This window comes from Acomys russatus, chromosome 24, assembly GCF_903995435.1.
Source record: "Acomys russatus chromosome 24, mAcoRus1.1, whole genome shotgun sequence".
Taxonomy (NCBI): domain Eukaryota; kingdom Metazoa; phylum Chordata; class Mammalia; order Rodentia; family Muridae; genus Acomys; species Acomys russatus.
In genome coordinates, this window is record NC_067160.1 from 34,787,859 (window position 1) to 34,802,075 (window position 14,217).

Genomic DNA, 14,217 nt, shown 5'->3' on the forward strand with positions numbered 1-14,217 from the left:
AGAAAACTGAGAGTTCAAAAAAAAAGAACCCTGAAACTATAAAGTGGTGTATTTCTGAGGTTCTACAGGATGGCTCATCATTAAATATCATCACAAGAAATAAGATCAGACAAACACTCCGAGTCTGCGTTCTGAGGCTTCTCTATTGTCACTACACAACTTGCTGAGACTTCCAGAGATGGTCTTTTCTACCATTTCACTTCTAGAAAAAGGTAAAATTGTATTGTTCATATTAATAGATTTTCTTTAATATGGTTTGACCAAACTTTGGAAATTGTAAGATAATCCCTCTATTGCATAGCTAACACAGATTCTGCTTTCATAAGATGTCAACGCACCACACTTAATGCCATGAGAGCCTTTGGTGCTTTCTTTTCCATTTCAACCAACTCTGACTCTTGTGGTTGTGGTTTCTGCTAATTCCAGTACAAAGTTTTCTCTTGAAGTGATCCCACGTTGAGATGGATTATGTAAAAGGTTGCAGCTTATTACATAGTGTTTATTCTAAAATACCAAATAATGTCTCTGGCTGCCTCTGTAAACCTGGTTCCATTTTTTCATCAAACAATTTATTTTGATAAAATACAAAAAAAAAAAAAACTGTCCCAATGATTCATGTTACTCATTACTTTTATAAATTATTCAACAGAGAAATAACAAATACTCTAGGAAATATAAACTAAATTGAACTAAACACATCAAAATAAATGACTAGTTCATCCTTGATTTTATTGTTTATTCAATTGCTGCTTAATTAGAAAAATGCCATTATTTAGATTACAGATCCCTATCACTGTAAAATCCATGAGCCTCGCCTATAAAACTATTATTAACTTTAGAACCACTGATTGTTTCCCTCAAGCCAACAATAATGAAAACTAAATTGGTATTTCAATAAAATTAAAAGTTGGAAAACCTAAGTTATAAACTTCAGGGAGGTGGAGGGCTCACCAATAACTATGCAAATAGTTTCTAGATTCTTCAGCATTTATTTAGACCCCTTTGAAACCATTTTAATTTTTTTTCTATTTCGCTAAATTTCATTGTTTATTGGAGTTATACATTATGAATGCATCATAATATTTTTTTTAATTTTTTTAATTTATTCATATTACATCTCGATTGTTAGCCCTTCCCCTGAGCCTACAAGAAGAACTTTATGACAGGCAGATCTGGGTCCTGGGGTCCTCCTCAAACTAAGGCACCAGCCAAGGAGAATATAGGCAGTAAACTTCGAACCCCTACCAAGACCTAGCCGACGAACATGATATTCTCCACCGTTGAGTGGAGAGTGAGATCTGACTCTCACACGAACTCTGGTGCCCCTTTTCTGACCACGTCCCCTCGATGGGGAGGCCTGGCGGCACTCAGAGGAAGGATAGCAAGTTACCAAGAAGAGACTAGATATTCTAAGAGCATTTTGATTTTTTTACTTTGGTTATTTAAAGGCAGATGGCAGAAATTCACCTTGTAGAAATAAATTCTAAAAATAGTAAAATATATTCACTGTGAGTTCCTTTTCTGCTTGAGACTGCAATACCCAAGTATTTGACTTCCATACTACTGTGCAGGCATGAGGTGCATCACAACTTCCAGGAATAGAGCCAAAGAGAACTACAGAATTAAATCCAGTCAACTCACTTTTCTCCAGCCTCATAAGCAAATGAGTTTATTGGAATTACTTATCATATAAGTGAGAGTTACCTTTTTATTTTTTATTTATTTTACTTTTTGCATTTTAGATAGATTAAATTATTCATTTAAAATAATTCTTTTTGGACAATGAGACTAAGATTTTCCTCTTTGGATAGAATGATCACATGATACATTTCACTTTATCATGCTGAGTATTTTTTTCAGTTAAAAAATATATATTTATTATAATTTATTCATGTTACATCCCGATTGTTATGCCTTCACTCATATCTTCTGGGTTCCCACCCTCCCTCCCTCTTGTGCCCTATTCCCCTCCTCTAGTCCTCTGATGGGGATGGGGATGGTTCTGACCACAGCCTATCAGGTCTCATCTGGATAGCCTGCATCACCTTCCTCTGTGTGCCCAGAAGGCCACTCCGCCAAGGGAAAATGATGAAATCCTGGCCTCCAGAGTAGAGTTCATGTCAGAGGCAGTGCCCATTTCTCCCTCCCCCCTGCTCCCCCCCCCTACATGGGGTCAACTCCTTTTTATAGCACTTGATTCATTAGGTCGTCATATGAATATGGCGATTACCCATCAGCCATCTACCTAGTTCATGCTGCAACTTTTTTTTTTTTTTGAGACAGGGCATCTCTGTGTAGCCTTGGATGTCCTAGACACACTTTATAGATCAGGCTGGACTTGAACTCACAGAGATCCATCTGCCTCTGTCTCCCTGAGTAGTGGGACTATGCCACTGACGCCTGTGCCACTGCGACCAGCTTCACGCTGCACTTTTTAACACTCTGTTTTGATTTACGCACGTTAAATGAGAAAGTAATGATGGCCATATTTGTTGAGTGCACAGAAAACTTACAAAGTGCCATCCTTTAAGCCACCCACTCAGAGAAATTCACAGTCCCCATGTAAGTAATATAATTATAATCTGAGGACAACAGAATGGTAGAGTTTTTCCTCTCTATTTTTCTGTGAGCATTTTTGTTGCAGCTGAAAAACTGTAAAACTTGTATTCAATAAACCAAGTGAAGTATATATCAAAGAAAACTTCAGTAAACTCGTCCCCATGCTTGGGGACAATCTTTGTGATGAATGTACCAGGACTGCTCCCTACAGTTCTGAAGTCTGCTAGTCAACACAGCCTAAAATTTGGAGTCCTGTGCAATTGTACTAAAGCCAACAAGGAACATTTGTCGCTCCTTACTATAATTAGGGTCAGAACAAAGACAAAAATATAATCTAAGACAATAAATCCAACCTCCATCTAGCTCCATACATATTAATAGCACACAGATAACACGTGATTCCGTATGTAAGAATAGCTCAAGAGATAGTCGTTTCCCTCATCGTTACTGACTAGAGTAAGGGGAGGGATGAGTAAATTCATTGTCTTGTTTAGCTTATGTTTGTTTTGTTTTGTTTTTCTCTGTCATGGAGGCAACAGAAACAAATCACTAGCATGAGCCAGTTTGGCTTCCATACCAGCCATAGCCAGTCCGAGGCATTGCGGTGCCCGAGGAAAGAGCCAAACACCCATTGTTTAAATATGGCCCAATTTACTGAAGTCCAAGTTATAATTAGGGGTTTTTCTTTGAATTCTAAAAGGCAAAAAATATGAAGACACAGACTCCTAATACATATAATTAAGACAAGCAGCCTTAACGTGGAAGGTTTTTAGAGATGCTTACTGTCACTCTCAACACAGGTCTCCTGCTGAGAGCATAATTACGGGTTTTGCTGCACTTCATACTGTCTGCCTCCTAGAGAGCAAGCGAACGCTGTTTGTTATTAAAAGAAGACTGTCATATCCTGCTCTGCTCTGCATACGGTGGCTCTCCCTGATGCAGCTTACCTTTTATCTAAGTGTAAAGTGTGAAGAGGGGGCAAGGCTAATGAACTGCAGAGACTTGGTAAATTCTAACAAGTTGGAATTAATCATGTGTTTCCCCCCTTCCACCAAAAGAAGCCTTGTCTCCTCAATTTGACACACTTGCGTTTTTCACTCATAGCTGCCATTTCCTGACCCTACCTATAGCCAAGGTAAAGATAGAAAGCAAAGCCAAGGACTCCTAACTACCTAAGCAGTGAGAAATCTGATTTCAAATTAAGTAGCATAGTTTAAACCGTTATGCTTGTAGGCCCCATTTGTATGGGACACCAAGGTGCTAGCCCAGTCTCTTCTGCTGATTGACAACAAGTGCTTTGAGCAGCAGTTGGGTAAGAAAGTGCACTCTGTTTCCAAAGAGATTCTATGCGTCCTTTAAAATGAAGAACTTGACCTTCACTGAAGTTCTGATAACTACCTATTTTCAATCCTGTAAATAGAATGACAGAAAATGGATTTCCCAGATTTATCGCCTTCAGTGCTAAGTCACTTTGCAGTGCTGTTAGGCTTTCTTAACTGGCTTTGCATGTCTCACAGGCTGTGACATCTCATTATGTGCCGTAACCTGCTCTGACAGTCTACATCAAAAAAAGGGCCATTGTGTAGGCTTACTATCTCTCTTTGACTAGCATTTTCTATTCTGTTAATGCTATAACATATCTGAGAACAAAACACTCAGTGCTATAATACATTTAAGACACAGAAAGAAATGGAACAATAAATGAGAATATTGCATCAGGTAGAACTTTCTAATACCACATTCTCCATATGATAGAAACAAAGCATTTGCAATAAATAAATAAATACACATTTAAGTCTGGTTTAATTTTGTAATAATATCCCAAAGCAAGAACTCGAATATTAAAACATATTAAAATGATAAACTATGGAAGACTTATAGAATGGAAGAATTATTGGACAATTTAATGAAATGGAATACATTTAGACATATTTTATTGGAACTTAATTTTTAAAAAGAATTTGATTCATAAGTACTATATTTCCATTATTTCCACCCTCTTCCTCTCATACTTTTTCTCCTCCAACTCCCTCTCAAATCTATGACCTCTTCTTTTTAAATTAGTATCATATATATTACACATACATACTTGTGTGTATGTACATGTACACTCACACACACACAGGCCACTGAATCTTCGAGCAGTCCAGCCAGCAGGGAGGGAGCATTTAGTTCAGTTCCAGCTTGATTGCCCCATGTCCCACAGACAAACACACAGTACCTCCAGCAGCAGATAGTAACAGTCTAGCTTTGTCATGCAACCAGTAGCAGTAGCAGTAGCCTGTATAGAGTGTGTATAGGGTGATGGGAGGACAGCAGAAGTCTTAAAAGGTGTGTGACTCACTGGGTGGTAGGTCACTCCTGGCACTGGAATTTTCATGTAACAGCACGGTTGCCCCTGGGAAGTACTTTCTTCAACACACACAGGTACATTCACTTAAACTCTAGCTGCTGGGTTTTTTTTCCATATTGAAAATAGACTTTTTTCATACAATATATTCTGATACAGTTTACCCTTCTCCTGCTTTTCCGGTTCCTCCCTACTTCCCCTCCCATCTGGATCCATATCTTTTCTCTCTCTCATCATAAAACAAACAGGCATATAAAGAATAATAAAAAATACAATAAGATAAATAAAAAACAAACAAATAAGAATACGATGAAACAGTGGAACAAGAAAAAGAGGTGAAGAAAGAGCACAAGAAATGCACATAGATGCAGAGACGCAAAGGTTCGCACACACGGGATTCTCATAAAAACACAAACCAGAAGCCATAATATCTTTGCAAAAGACCTTTTTTCCTTCCTTGTTGCTGTTTTTACAGTTCTTACAGATGTTTTTCTTCCAAATTGTAAGCCCTCAAGGGCTAAGATGTTGAAATCTCCCTCCCTCCCCCCCCCCTACAAATTTACTGTCATCTAGTCCAGTGTCAATTTGTTTTTAGTTTCAGCAGCTATGAGAGGAACACACACACACACACAAATAGCAAACTCCATTGTAGGAAAAAAAATGACCCCATAATTCGTATCAATGACTTACTCAGAAGAGCAATTCTGGGTCCAGTGGCATAGATGGAAACTGCTACCTTATTTCTAGAAGCCAAAGTCCTTCCCCATGAGCCATCTCTCTTCCCCATCCTAGGCTGTCTGAGGAGCTCATCTCCATACCCCAGTGAGCTCACTGAAGTTGCCTTGCACTGCTTTGACAAGCCCAGGGCCAAGGAAGAGCATCCTTTCATGCCACACCTAGTTTTAGTGTCCTTGACCTGACAGGTTTGTCTGACCTGTCACTGTGGTCGGATGGACCACTGCCTTTCCATTGCTTCCATGTGATGCTGATAAGACCCTTGTCTGAGTCACCCCAAAGGGAGAGATGTACACTTTGGCTAAATGGTTGCCTACCTCTGAGACAAGTTTCAAGGTTTTCCCCTATATTGCTTAGTGATTAAATCCTTCTTTCACTCCTACTATATAAGCTGTTGTTTGGTCTTTGAAGCCTTCCAGAAGCTCATAAGCACCAAATTGCATTTCTCACATTTGTTTCTCCCTTTAGGTACTCTGGTTTTACCCAGATCTTGTCATATTTTCCTTTGAGTGACCCAGACAGATACCTTTGTGTACAAGGCCCTTCTCTCAACCCATTCTGAGTGTTTAGCAGCTTACAAATGCCGTTGGCAAGTTGCTCTAAATCATTCAGATTCAGTCTTTCTCCAACCTTGTAAAGGTCGTGTTGCAGCAAAGCCACAGAAATGCCATACTAGCAGTAAAGTTTCTGCTACATAAACTTTCTTAAGAATTCTGTGAACACAGCTTCATCAGGCCCAATGAACTGTCAAACACAGCATTTCATATATTCAGTTCTCTCAGTGACAGGCATTCTCCACCGACAAAACGAGCCAATTCAAGCCAAGCAAGAGCATATAAAGGCGAGTTTATTGGGGGCAGCTCTCAAGCAGGTTCACTGAGCTCACAGGAGGAGGTCAGGGAAGTTGCTGTGCAGACAAGGAGACAGAAAACAAGGAGGGAGTGACACAGAGAAAGAAAGTATGCTCACAGAAAGAGGAGAGAGAGAACCAAAAATATAGGGATTATGTAGTCCTGAAAGTTCAGGTAGAAGATGGGTATGTTAGCCATGCCATGTAACAGGTAGGGACTGAAGGATGCTAGGAGAACCTGGAGACCCAGTCTGCTTCGGCATGTTAAATAGGCACACCTATGAATCAGAGCTAGGAGAGACTAGCGTATGGATGATAAGAGGGTGTCATAATAAAGAGGAGCAGATGACATCAGCCAAAGATGAATCCCCACCACTCATTCAGATGTCAAGCCAAATCTTTGTACTTGGTGGATTTAATCCAGATCCATTATAAGCCCTGCCTCCAATTATGAATATTTCTATGTATGCTTATGATTTGCACATGCTTTTGCATTGTTCACAGTGGTTGTAGTGGATTAATAATTGCTATATTCTTTCTTATCTGAGGCCACAGAAGGATCCGCAACGTAGGACTTGCCCCATGGTGTTCTAGTCTCTTGAAAATCTTGCCCTGGAAATAAGATTAAGTGGGAAGAGGCCAAGCCTTGCAACCTGGAAGCCTAGTTTCCTAAGGCTCAGTGTTTTAAGGGAGGTGTTGTGTCCTTCCTGGGTTTTACTTACTTCATCTGAAGGACAGTGGCAATGACTAGAGGTTGCCGTCACTGTTGTGATAATGAGGGAGTAGAGTTGAAAACATAAAGCTATAGTGGAGATATAAATATTGTTCTCACTTTCATGCCCTAGAAGATTATGCTGTAGTTAAACTATGTGGACAAGCAGAAAGTCAACTATCCTGAGACAGAAGAAGGGACAAGGGATCAAAGTCCATGCAAGTGAGACTGCTGACAACCATTCTGTTGCAGGTGCCACTCAAGTCTAAGGCAGCCTGGGAGCAGGAAGGAGCTGACAGGCCCAATTTTCTACCAAAATTATTTTCTTTCTATAAGCTCTGTCATGGTTTATTTTTCCATATAATATTCTAGAATAAATGGATTAAGGGTCAAATCTGAAAACAAATGGGAAAAAAAAGGAAAGTAGATACAACAGATGGTTAGACTCATTTTCTGTAATGCATGGAAATTTTTCTTTAGGGGACACTGACACATTTTCTGCCAAAAAAGAAAAGCTCCCAATATGACCATTGCATTCCATTTTAATTTTCATTTCATGTTTTCACTCTCATTGTTTACGTTATCAAAAGTTAATCACAAAGTTAATAGGCAAAGATATAATGAAGATGAGTGAACAAAACATATTACAATTAAGTCACTGTATACCTGCATGCAATCATCTGATTTGTACAAAAATGTATCTGGAAAAGCCAGAGATATTTGATTGTCAGATTTACTTACTGTAACCAAGATTCAGAAATACATTTGTTTGAATAAGAATGGCCCTCATAGGCTCATATATTTGAATGCTTAATCACTAGGGAGTGAAGATGTTTGAAAGATTCAAAGAATTAGGAGGTGTGGTCTTGGAGTAGGTGTGGAGATGTGTGTCATTGGGGGTGGGCTTTGAGGTGTCTTTATCACCCCCCCCCCAGCTGTGGACCAGGATGTAAAGCTCTCAGACACTGCTCTGGTGCCTGCCTACATACTGCCATGATGATAATGGATTAAACCTCTGAAATTGTACAAACCCCTAATTCAATGCTCTTTTTAATAAGTGTTGTCTTGGTGTTTCTTCACAGCAACAGACCACAGACTAAGACAGAGTTAGTACAAGGAGCAGGGTATTGCTGGGATAGGCATGACCATGCTTCTTGCTGGTGGAGTGTGGACTTTGGGGCTTTGGACTAGAAAAGTGTTTGGACATTCTAAGCAGGGCATTCTGGGCCATCCTAGAAGGATCATCGACAGTGGTGCTGAGAATAATGTAAATTATTATGGCCTGGATCAAGAATTTTTAGAAGGGATGAATATTATTAAGTGCCCAAGAGACAGACCATTTTTGTAATATTTTGGCAAAGGATATGGTTACTTCTTGACCTTATCTTAAAAATCTTCCTGAGGATAAAGAGTTTTGGATTAATGACATTAGCAAAGATTTCAAGATTGGGTCCTGTGGTAGTAATCACTCTTATGCAAATCTGTAATAATAATAATAATAATAATAATAATAATAATAATAATAATAATAATAATAGCCAGCTGGACAAAGAGAAATACAAAAGATACAGGTTGAGGAGAAAAGGAGCACCAGAAAGTGTAATGCAGCTAAGTCCAGTGCTCAAGGAAATAAAAAGTTTAAAGAAAAGCCTAATGCTAAATGGCATAAAGGGAGAGACCCCACCCAACTAAGCTTCCAACTTGTGAAAATGAATTAAAGAAATACTGAAACAGTGAAGGAAACTATCTACAACAGAAAGCTAGTGCAAATTTAACTGAAGGAAAGGGGCCAAGTTCCAGCCCCAACAAACAACAGAATTTGGTAGCTTCAGCCATGTGGTAGTGGATTTAGAGTCAAAGACACAAGAATGGAGTTGTGGCATCTTCCTCTATGGCCAAGGAAAATTCCTGAGGCCAGGCTTGTGTCAGGATGTCCCTCCATGGAGGCCCAGAGAGATCATTGTGTGTAGGCTCAGTTTTTTTACCAATATATTTTACTACAACTTATTAAACGAGCATATGTTACTTATAACCTGACTAACCAAAACCATAGGAAATGAGGATTAAGGAACACAATAACAACCGAAAGGATATTAGTTCTGGGGAACAATTCTCCTGGCATAGTCAGCAGGATTTCTTCTGCTGGGACCTGGAGTAACCAGAACCCAGAACCTCAGCGGGAGTCAGAGCCCCGAAGCCTTCCCTCATGCAGTTCTCTCTCTAGGAGTGTCTCGAAGTGCAGCGATGAACAGTCAAACTATCTGAAGTCTCCAAAGGTCCCGCCTCCAGTTCTGGGCTCATTTATCTATCTCCTCCCAGAGTCTGTTCACAGGATCTTTTCAGCTGGCAACAATCAAGCTCCCACGTGAGGTGGTTGGTCTTCTAGTGGATTAACATCACCTGTTCTCTCACAAGACCGTTCCGATCCCATACTTGGGATCATAAAAAAACAGGTTTATCTCCCCCTTTCTGTTTAATAAAATAAGCTATATACAACAAAATAAGAATTATCCATTAAGTCAACATTTGCATGGACCAGTCCATTTGTAGTCAACAATTTTTAAGAAATTATTCCACTATCCTATGCTACTGATTCTTATCCTAATGTCTAAAGTTTTATTATTTTTTAACTAAACTTATATTAATACAGTGGCTATCTAGTCTTCAACCCCATCAAAGACCCCAGAAGGAAAAACTATCTAATATGAAGGAAGTGTAGGCAAGCAACTTCCAAAAGTATTGACAGGACAGAGAGCTTACTGTCTGAACAGTCACAAGTTCCTATCCATTGTCGGGGCATCCAGTCTTCAGCCAGCCAGCCCAAGGCATCTGACAGACTGTTTCTGGACTGTCACAAGTTTCTCTCCATTGTAGGTGCATCCCACCTTCAGCCAGCCAGCTCAAAGCATCTCACAGGCTACTCTGAAGCATGAATCCTGAAAGACTAGCCCACCTGGTCTCTGCAAGACTGGGAAGCCAATTTCTCAGTATCAGGCTTGATCATATTGGATGGTCATTCTGTCATCAGCAGTAGAGATAAGCGAAGTTCCTCAATGCAGTGGCTATCTGCCACTATCGTTTCTTGATGCCCGCATAATTAGACTGGAGGTACTGCCAGGAACGGATATGTCTCTCTGTCATAAAAGTCCTTTATTATTAAATGCCATTTTCTGTGGATCTCTGAAGTGTTTGAAGACCATCTATCTATTCTATCTATTATCTATCTATTCCTTTGAAACCATATACAAAAAAACTAAATAAAGCTTATTCTATACTTAAGTAATTTAGTATCTAGTAAGATTGATTAGGGACCAACTACCAATTTCTATTTCCAACCACCCTGAACAAGCTATAACAGTTATTTTTCACCTTTTCAATTGTGTGAAGCTGTGAAGGCAAAGCCTGGATTTCCTGGGAGACTCCAAGATGTTGGAGATGCCTGAGCCAGGGACAGCTATATTGTGGTGCCCAAGCAAGGAGCTGGGTTGCTCTCCCAAACGCCATGGTCAGTGAGCAGTGGGTCCAGCTTTTCGCAGCCCTTGGACATCAACATGGTCCTAGGCGACCAATCAGATCAGGGACATCCACATGATCTTTGGTGGTAATGCAAGCCATGGACATTGGCACAGACCCCTGCTGCTGCATGGCCATGGACCCAGACGTGCTCCTCAGTGGCAGCACTAGCCAGGACTTTCTCTGTGAACCACAGCTTATCTTAAAGCCCCAAGCTGACAACATGTACCTCACCATCAAGGGAAATCAACTCTTCTCCACAATCTCCATTAATTCTGCACTGTCCTTAGACATCCCTGTGCCTCAGGTCCTTTCTTCCCCGAGCCCCCACCACATACTTCTTTCCTACCAATAGTTTCTGCTTTCTCAATGTCTCAGCTTCCTGAATTTGACTTTATCTTCCTGGCAGCCACCCAACTCATGACCTTTCTCCATTTACCTGCTAGATAGCATACATAATTCCAATCAAACAATGAATGATAAAGCTATGATTAGACTTTATGTCAGAGCTCTCAGAAGTGTCTGACACATAGCAAACTGCTTTAGAGAGGACCTAATAGCAGATATGAGATGAGTCAGATTTCTAGATTTTTTTTTGTTCCTTTATTCATGCTAGAGGTTAAGAATTTCTCCAAAGTCATCTATTTATGCAATATAATACTAAAATAAATTAAAATTCAATATACATAATCTTTCTGTTTAATTCTCATCACTCCAAGCTACAGTATTATTAGGCACAAGATTTTTTAGATTAAGTCAAAGATCTGTTTTCCAATGCCTTGAAGCTACATATCACAGACCTTCATTTTCCAGGCTTGACTTAGCTCTTTTCCTAATCACACCACTAAAACAGTTTAGTTTATTTGGGAATCATTTGTTTGCTTGTTTCTTTGTTTCTTTGTTCCTTTTCTTTTTTTAAATACTAGACATTTCTAGTATTTATTTTGGCATCAGATTAATAGCAACTGATATAACAAACTCAAAAATACATAATGATTCAGCCATAGCAAACATTTTGTTATTTTTTTTTTTCACAAAAAGTCCACAATCAGTCTTCCCTATGAGCAGAAAAAAGCCTTTCCTCTAAGCAGAGATTTAAGATTGCAAATTTTTTTTCACCTTGTATCCAGTGAAGTAACTTATGGAACATCAACCATACTCTGGACAGGTCTCACGCTCAGGAGCATTTAACCAACACAAAATGGACCCCATGGGATTTTTGTGTGTGCTTTTTGTTTTGTTTTAATTTTTTTTTCTTCTTTAGTTTGTCTGATTGTCTGTTTTGATTTTGTTGATGTTGGTTTTTGTTTTGAGAGAGAGAGAGAGAGAGAGAGAGAGAGAGAGAGAGAGAGAGAGAGAGAGAGAGAGAGAGAACAAAGTTGAGTGGGTAGGGAAGATGGGAGGATTTTTGAGGAATTAGGAAAGGGTAAAGTATATTATCAAAATATACAATATGAAATTTTTTTCAAATAAAAATTTTTTCTAAAGAGTTGTCTGTAGTAAGCTGTGAGCTGGGGATGCAGTTCAGTTGACAGAATGTATGTACAAGTCCCTGGCTCCAATACCCAGCATACACTGGGCATAGTAATGAACAGATAATGCCAGTTTTCAGGAGGTGGAGGTCAGAGGATCAGTTTGAGATGATCCTTCCAACTAAGTTTGGTGTGCAGAGAACACTTGCTGCTACTAAGAAGAATAACTGTTAGCTATTATTCAATCTCATTATCAATAGTTGAATACTACCAAGTTGCTTTATATATAAGCTGTAAAGTAGCTAAGCTATAATACCATAAGAAGCTAAACTATAATGCTATAATGCTATCTAAGGCCTTCCCTGTGGGGTAGGTACCACCCATCTCTTGTGTTTTGAATGACATCTTGCTTCATCTCTCATGTCTAGCCAGTACTTATAGAAATTCATGTTTGTGAACACCATCTTGTGATTGCCTTTACATTGTGTTCTTTGTATGACATAACATATATTTTTGTGTTTTTTTTTTTCATGGAAAGGATTGACAGGAATTGTCTGGTTTTGAGAACTATCAAAGTATAAATAGTTTTCTGGGTTATATTGCCTTTGTCTGAAGACTCAAAGCAACTATACGTAGCATGTAAATGAACAGTGATGTTTTTTACTGACATGAATTTGTCCCATATGCTGTAACTTATAGTCATTCAATCTATAAATGAAGATTACTGTTTGGTTTGTCCTTTTATAACATCGTAAGAAATTTTGTCTTAAGAAATAATGCAGCTGGCTACTGGCCAAGGAACCTGAGATCCACTTTTGGTCTCTATACACATGTACACACGCACCTTCATATATGTGCACAAACACATACACAATCTTGACCAATGGATGGATATGTGGAAAATGCCTGTAATGCATTTGGGGGGTGTGGCAAAGGCAAGAAGGCCATAAGTTCAAGGTCAGCCTAGGCAATAGAGTGAGATGCCTTCATAAAAAAGGAAAAAGAATCTGTGTGTGTGTGTGTGTGTGTGTGTGTGTGTTTGTATTATAAAGATTAGGTGACAAATACTGTAATTTAATATAGAAAATACCATAACCCTCATGTCTGACATGAAAAACTAGTATGAAACCAACTTGTACTGAAAATTAATGTTCCTCTTCTATATAAGAGTAAAATTTAGATCATTTTATAAGCACAGAACAATTTCCTTTTTCTGTTTTTGTTTCTCCAATCACCCTTTATCTTGTTTTATAGACACATTTATAATGTCCACACCCGGCCTCTCCACACTTCCCTTTCATCTTGCTTCTTGTTGTAAATGGTGATGTTTAGAGGACACTAGGAATTTAACCTAAGGCATGACTCTCAAAGTCCTCCTTAGAAAGCACTCTGACTATAGCTGAGCTTCGGGTTCCACCTGGCTCCTGTGTTTCTTCCTTCTGACTTAAAACACCATGTGATGAGTAGTGGAGAGGAAGTTTGCTCTTAAATCTGGAATTCACCTTTGATAAAACACTAACACCCAGGATTACCAAATCAACTTGTGGAAATGCCTAGAGTAAATTTCAGACTTATAAACTCTCAGTCTGCTGGTACTTTAACCAACTAAAGATGAATGAGAAGAACTTATTCTAATATGTGAATGGTGCTCTCCACCTCTCCATCCAATCTATTGTACTCACCAATAGATCCCACATGATCTATGTAAGCAATAGAGTTGTAAGCCTTGACTTAAAAGAATCATGCACAACACCTTTCACTAAGCAATGACTCCTTTGACAACTGTAACAGCTAATCTCAATTGTCAACTTGGTAGGACCTAAAATACCATATGAAACCAGCCTCTGTCTGTGTGTGAGGGATTAGCCAGACTGGGTTTCTTGAGGTGGGGGTTAGGGACTGGAGTCTTAGACTAAACAAACAGGAAAAAGGAAGAAAGTGAGCTGCGTTCCACTTCCTGACCATGGCTGCCTCACCATGATGAACTAACCTCAAACTATGAGTCAAAATAATCCCTTCTTTCCAT